Consider the following 7082-nt stretch of genomic DNA (forward strand, 5'->3'; position numbering starts at 1 on the left):
GCGCCGCGGTGCTGGTGCAATCCCTGGCGGCACCRATGGAGATTCCCGAGCAAGTGGGATAGAAACCTCGGCACAAGCGGGGTGGGCTCGGGCACACGCTCTGCTTGGGGCCAGAGCCGCTGGCCCTGCAGCCGCCGAGCGTGGGGAGCGGAGCGGTCTGGGGGGCTCGGCGCACGCGCCGTGCGCTCGGGCAGCCCCAGCTCTGCGGCGCCCGCGCAAAGCCGCCCGCTGCCCGCACGGCCAAGGGGCCTTAGGCTGCCCGCGTTGAGACACTGCCCGCGTTGAGACGCGGCCCGCGGGGCCTTCGCGGCTGGCGACCTGCGCCAAGAGCGGGACGGCACCAGCGACGGCGCCGCTTTGCACCGTGCCCGCGTCGCCCGCCCATGAAGAGCCTCTCGCAAGCAGACACAAACCACATTGTGCGGAGGTGCCAGAACCCGGCCGCGCTGCACGCGCTCACGGGATGCTCCACAGGGCTCCACGGGACTCCATCCATCCCGCCTCTGCCTGCCGGCCCCTGCGCGCGGGTCAGGGACCCTCCGCGTGCAGGCCGTCCCGGCCGGGCTCGCGCGCCACTCCGGGACCTCGGAGCCTCCCGCGCCGCGTGCTGGAAGCTGCTGCGCCAAGCAGGAGCCCGGCGCTTTCATGTGGTCTAAGCACTCAGCACTGAAAATAAAAAGTTGCAGCGTGTAATTACTGAGAGCGCCTAAAGCTATTCATAACAAGTTCTTTCTTAAACTTAAACACACGTATTAAAAGCTAGTTATTACAGTCGATTCTCTCCAGCTGAAATCTCTAATAAAAGRTTTCGTATTTTCAACCTAAATGTTCAATCTGAAATTGAAACCGGAGCTCCCAGAGAAGATTCAGTAGCTTTCGCCAAGTTGTTTCATTGGAAAAAATCATGGAAAGAAAGCAGAGGCTTTTGAAAAAGTCACTAATTTCCTTGGAAAACAAGGAAGGAAAGTCACTGCCAGGACTGCCGAGCAGCTTCACACGCCTGATGCTGAAGACTCGACTTCTCCGTCCGTATGTTAGGCCATGGAAATGGCCTTTTTTATATGTTCAGTCTTTCCCTTCATCTCCATCTTCAGTCTTTGCCTTCAACTTCCAGCAAGATCCACCCTTCTTTCACTGAAAGCCAGGGCTTTTTCCTGCTCTCTCAGCCCRGGGAAATGAGGGTGTATAAGTGTTTCTGAAAGCCTCAAGGCAAAGCCAGCGCTGTTGGAACAGGAGGCTGGTTTGCACCGGACAGCTCTGCGAGAAGCCCTGCCCTAAAGGCAAAAGAAAATAGTGTCCACAAATGCTTCCCAACTAGGTATTTTCATGCAGCCATTATTATTTTCTACAATCACATCTTCCTTTTGTTAATGCATGCTAAAAGAGAAACGCTCAACAGTACAACCAGAGCGGAGAGATTCTGAGTAGCAATCCCAGCTATTACTGTAACGCCTACGTAAGAAAATTAATGGGGCCCTGATCACGCTCGACACCATCTAAATTGTTCCGGACACACCTCAGTTGTCTATATACAGCACTTGTCCTACGAAACAGCAGCTTCCTAATAAAAGAAAATAGAAACCACTGCTAAACGAGCAGTAGGCCGGGGCTGCAATATCCAGGCTTCTCAGTCGCTGCAGTGCAGTAGCAAAAATTCCCCGGAAAACAAGAGGAAATGGCAGGTCAGAAAACCTTGCACAGTTAAGAGGAGAGCAACCTTCCAGAATCTCCATTTGGTCTGGAGAAATAGAGATACACGTGCTTTCTGTCAGTAGATGTTGAAACATCTTGCACCAGGCTTTGAGATCCCTCCTCTGAGGGAAAAAAATAGGGGTTTTTTCTTCTTCTTCTTCTTCTTCTTCCTGTGAGCAGAGGGCTGAGCTGCCCCCGCTGGCAGCCTCAATTGAGGAATTCTGAGCTGCAAATGACTCTGATCTTATCTAACTTGCAAAGCTGGAAGAGGTGGGTCTCATTCCCCTCTGGATTTAAACAGGGGTTGCCCAGAGAGGCCYGTCACAAGCAGGGGCTGGAAATCCAAAGGAAATCCAAAGGAGCRGATGTCGCAGCTGGAGACAAGATGGTCAGCGGAGATCAAAAAGACGGAAGAGCAGCTCCCTCCTGCAGAACCCTGAAAGCAGAGTGCGCCGTGGCCTCCCTTAGAGCCGCTTAAGAGCTTTTAAAGAAAAACAAAGCCACGTTTGGGCTGAAATGCAGAAGGATCTAAAGTAACATCCACACGGGCCAGTTACACCAACATCACTTACTGGCTTCAGTCTGCACAGCCAGACCCAGGAAGGAGGAGTTCTATTATGTGAGATGACTTCTAAAATTTAAGAAGTCCAGGCCTGCTCTACCAGAACATGTATGTGAAATAATCACATGAATACAACGGTACTTTATACTGGTATATGCTGCTGTCCTTTCAGGACGTTTTTGCATCGGTTTCAAACCTTCACGTAGCCACAGGCCACGTTAATAGCGAAATAATCTTCCCATGGAGCAGGGAGTGGGRAACGAGGATGAGCAGAGAAGAGCTCAGTCTTCACTGCCATCTCCACTGCCAGAAACGTAAAGCCTTTCTGTAAAGCCAAAGGCAATTAACATCAGTTATTCCTGGTAGGAATGAAAACCCAGTCGCAGAAGTGCTTCGATATCATCTGCTATTGCACTCATTTTAGAATTCCATTAGGAATATGGATGCAAYAAAAAGAAATCCTAAGTCAAGCCCATTTTCTTCGAGAAGATTTTGAAAAAGCCAAACYGTTCTTCACAAAAGAACTTGTATGTTTGTCTACGTCTAGAACAGCGGAAACAGATTAGCAGACTCAAACACATATGTCTGAAGGGTGGCATTCTGTGGCAAAACTCCCACTATAATAAGGTTCTCCACTGCCTTCGTCTACAGCATCTGCGAAACGTCTGAATTTCATTCATTATGTGAACGCTCATAACACACTCAAAGACTAAACGGAACGATGGGAGCCAGAAGCTGTGCAGCACCTAGAATCTCACTGGTTTTGAGAGGCAACGTTTCTCATTCTGAAGGCAAGCAGGCAACGGGAGGCCTGCAGGAGACAYGGTGGCACTGGGGACAAGCGCCCGCACGCTTCTCAGGTGAGCACGAGCACAGAGGGCAGGTGCTGCTGCTGGAAAGGGCTAGTGCGCCCACTCCAAGCCTCCCGCAGCGCCTCGGCGCACCCTGGCTCTCCCCGAGGCTGCGGAGACGCTCCTGCCYCAGCCGAGCATCCCTCTCGGGAAGGATTTGGTGTCTGAACAGCTGCTCTTCACCTCCTGCAAGGAAGGCTGCCAAGGCGAATGGAAGCACCTCGAGGGCCACTGGTAGCACAAAGCTGACGTGAACAATCACCTTCCATCCCACAAAGTGTCCGTCTTGGACAGCTCGAGGATGCTGTTCCTGGTTACCACACATACAGATGCTACTACACCGTAAGTTAGCAGGAAAGCCAGGTATTCTTCATGAAGCTCACTGAGTTCCTAGAAAAAAAACAGATGTTTCTGTAAGGTGAAAAAGAGTATGAAGAGTTATGTTCTTCCTCCAGAGTTATGTTCCTTCCTCCAACTTGTGTTAACCTACTGCAGATTTGGAGCGGCACATATGCAGAGTTTCCAGGTGCTATTCATTTCTAAAAGCTTCCATTTGCAGGACTTGTAGATGGTGCAGGCTCTACAATACGACAAGGTGGCCTTCACTGAAGAGAAGAACTACAGAAGGACAGAACRAAATCCCTAGGCCTTCAAATGAGCAGGCCCTGAAGACACCAAGCGAGAGCGGGGACGCCTCTCACCCGCGTCACCGGGTGCGACGCTGGGAACACCTGGGCTCTTTGCACCCAAGAGCTCCGCAAACGTGTACGTGAACCAAGGGGGTCACCTGCAAGCAGCAAACGCGGGAAAACGCAACCTCTTCACACCACTTTCTGATATTTTTATCAGAAGCCTTCTCAGTAGCAGCAAATGTGCAACAAGCCATTAAGTTTTTTCAAAGAAATGTGCTCAGAACCTTCCATAGGTCTTCCAATACCAACAGGCAATAATAGKTTTACAAATAACCACCAACAACTCTTTCCAGTAGACGATTTAGCCACCTTCCTTTGGTCATTACATTTCTTTCATCAGAATACTTGTGCATGTTGATTTTGAGGAAACTYTCATTCATCCATGAAGTAAAAAAAAAATGCAGAGCAGAAACTTTCGTTATTCACAGAGCTGCTCCTATCTGTGAGGCCATCATTTCCTGTTGTAAAACACACTCACCTTCTTCCTATACGCTAAAAATAGTACCTACTCCACTTGATACTATATAATGTACTGCAAGTATCATACGTCCAGTTTTATTTCTTGCTCCTCTTCAGGGTTGATTTTGTCTTGCCTTTGATGATCATTACAAAGAAATTAATAATTACATAGGGTCTCAGCGTGACCTCATTTCCCTTCTGTGGATCCTTCTGGTGGGACAAAAGCTACGCAAAAACAYTTCAAATACCCTGAGATACTTCATCGTTATCACCCGAACAGTCAAGAACAAATATATTGGGAGGAGACACAGAAAACCCATACCAAAACAAACACACACACCCCACTTCTGCTCCCTTAGTTTCGTCTGTACAGTAAAAAGCCAGTCAGKCAAAGGGTAGCAACAAGAAAATAAACGAAAGGCAGCATGAAAAGGGGAAAAAAGGAAGAAGAAAGAGCACAAATAGACACATGGATGTCTGGGGAGAAGGGCGATAAAATTTCCCACAAATCTTGCATGCCAAGAAGTAGGATATTTGTCCGTATTCCCAGAAGGAACACAATTCATTCACATGGCTGAGACCTGCAAGGAAACCCATCTCCAGGTATATGTGGGCTGCCAGGAAGGACAAGAGCTRGAGCCGCATGCGGCAGCACGAGTTCCTCTCGGCTCCCTGAAAGCTGCTAATGCTGCATCCAGCTGTAACCGGTGGGTCAATTAGAGGTAAATAAAGTCTAATTGTCAGGACGGGAAGTCAGATCAGGACAGCAACATTAATCCACATCTTTCCTCTGTAAAGAAAACAGTGTCTTCAGCAACTACTTTGTCTTTCAACAGATGCTTCTCAATCATCTCTCAAGCTACCTGAAAAATAAGAGTCCTGACACAGCAGAACGATTGTCACCTTTCAGAGAGGACTAGTAGGGCAGGAAAGTTAGGCTCACAGCACTTCTGCTACACACGGCAGGTTTTGCGTCCGAGCCTTGAGCAAAAGTCTGCAAACTGAACGCAGGGCGGTTGCCACACATGACAAGTTGGAGTTGAAAGGGCGAAGTGCAGCCGCGAGGGCTGCACGGTTGGAAGCCACACGGTCACGGGCTCTGGCGCGCCGGCCTCCACAAGCCGCCGAGCAGCCCCACTTGGCACCCGCGGGAGCAGGAAAGGACAAAYCACCCGTCTGTGCCAATTCTGTCATTTGCTTCTGTTTATTTGCTGGGTAGCGCAGAAGCCTGCGCACTTTGGAAACGATTGAGTCAATTATTTCACCATTTTCTACTACTCACTCCTGGCACTCCCAACAGTTCTAAGGAGCYGGAGGGAAGGCATGAGAACTAGTCAGGCTGCTGAAGCTTCCAAGCCCTTTTCATTTCAAAAGCTTTTTCACGGCTGCGTCATCCCCGCCACCGTTGCCCAACCGCCTCCGTCAATGACGCTGAACGCGAGACGAACGGGCGGGCGCTGCGGCCGCGCTGCCCCCGCGCTCCCGGGCTCTGCTCAGGACACGCTCCCGGGCTGTTACTCAGCGCGCGAGGGGCTTTTCCTGGCAGAGGCAGCTCTGCGTCTTCCTCTGCTGCCCCCTCCCCGGGGCGCGCGCGGGCCGCCGGCATGAGTCACACGCGGTGGGATAGGAGAGCAGGGCACGGCGCGCTGGGGTTTTTGGTCCTGGGTATTTTCGGCTGTCCAGTTTTCCCCACGCCCCCCCACATCAGCGCAGGGGCTCCGAGGCTCCTGTTCGGGCAGGGAAAGCGCAGGCGGCTGCTGCAAGGGGCTCCCACGCCTCCGTGGCCGCCTCCTCRCGCTCCAGCGCGACACGGGCAGCACGGGCTGCTCTGCAAGAGGGAGGCGGTGCGCGGTCGGGACGAGGAGGATCCATCACCCGATCTGCCCCCAGGTTCAGGGCAGGGGACGGGGCCACGTGCGGCRCTCGCTCCCACCTGCGCAAGCACAGCCAAGTGCCACCGAGGTGGCACTGCGCCGCTCCTTAGTAACAGGCACATGGACAGCTGCTCGGAGCGATGCTATGACAACACCCAATTAGCCAATGGGAATTTCTTGCCGCTACAGCAGAGTGGGAAGAGAAAAGAAAAGCACAGACAAATCGCTGAATTATTCAAGCCAGACTTATCTCCCCCATGGCTGACTGGAAGGCTTAAGCCTCGGTGTTCGCCGCAGAGGTACCTCACCCCGACACAACTCGTACAGCGGCACAAGCTGCGCTGTGCCCATGCGGGGCAGAGGGCAGGGGTGACACTTCCAGGCTGGTGGAGGGGAATTTGCAAGGCAGCAAAGGGGTCTGTGGCCGCACGGCCTGCTCTACGGGGGCCTGAGCTCCGCGGCACTATCCCAACAGAAACAASAAGCCCTCAAAGTCCAACCTGGGAGCAATCCTCCCGCGGAGGGAGGTCGGCGGCGTCTCGGCAGGACGCTGTTCAGCAGGCAAACGAGGAGGCCCGCGGGATGAAGCGAGCAGGGCAAGACAGGCAGATGTCTAATTTCGACGCTTGCAAGGATTTAAGCGCTATTTAACATGACAGGCGGCGAGACGTTTAAAGCCATCAAGATGAAGGGTGCAGCTCGGCAAGAGCTTAAGCCACTCAAAGCCAACAGCAATTCCAGCCTCCTCTCATCACCTGACTGTGCGGGGCCATTCCTGCTTTGATCTCCCCCAACAAGCAGCCCAGTGCAAAAGAGGAGAAAAAGGCACCAGGGAAGCGTCCTCTCTTGCTGTGCAGGCTCCGTGGCACATACAGCCCCGCGAGCTGCCGCAGGGGCAGYGCAGCAGGCACAGGTTTGGTGAGCAGAGCGAGCCCGGAGGCTGGCCTCCGCT

Source organism: Nothoprocta perdicaria, unplaced genomic scaffold (genome assembly GCF_003342845.1).
Source record: "Nothoprocta perdicaria isolate Ctin4 unplaced genomic scaffold, notPer1 scaffold_400, whole genome shotgun sequence".
Taxonomy (NCBI): domain Eukaryota; kingdom Metazoa; phylum Chordata; class Aves; order Tinamiformes; family Tinamidae; genus Nothoprocta; species Nothoprocta perdicaria.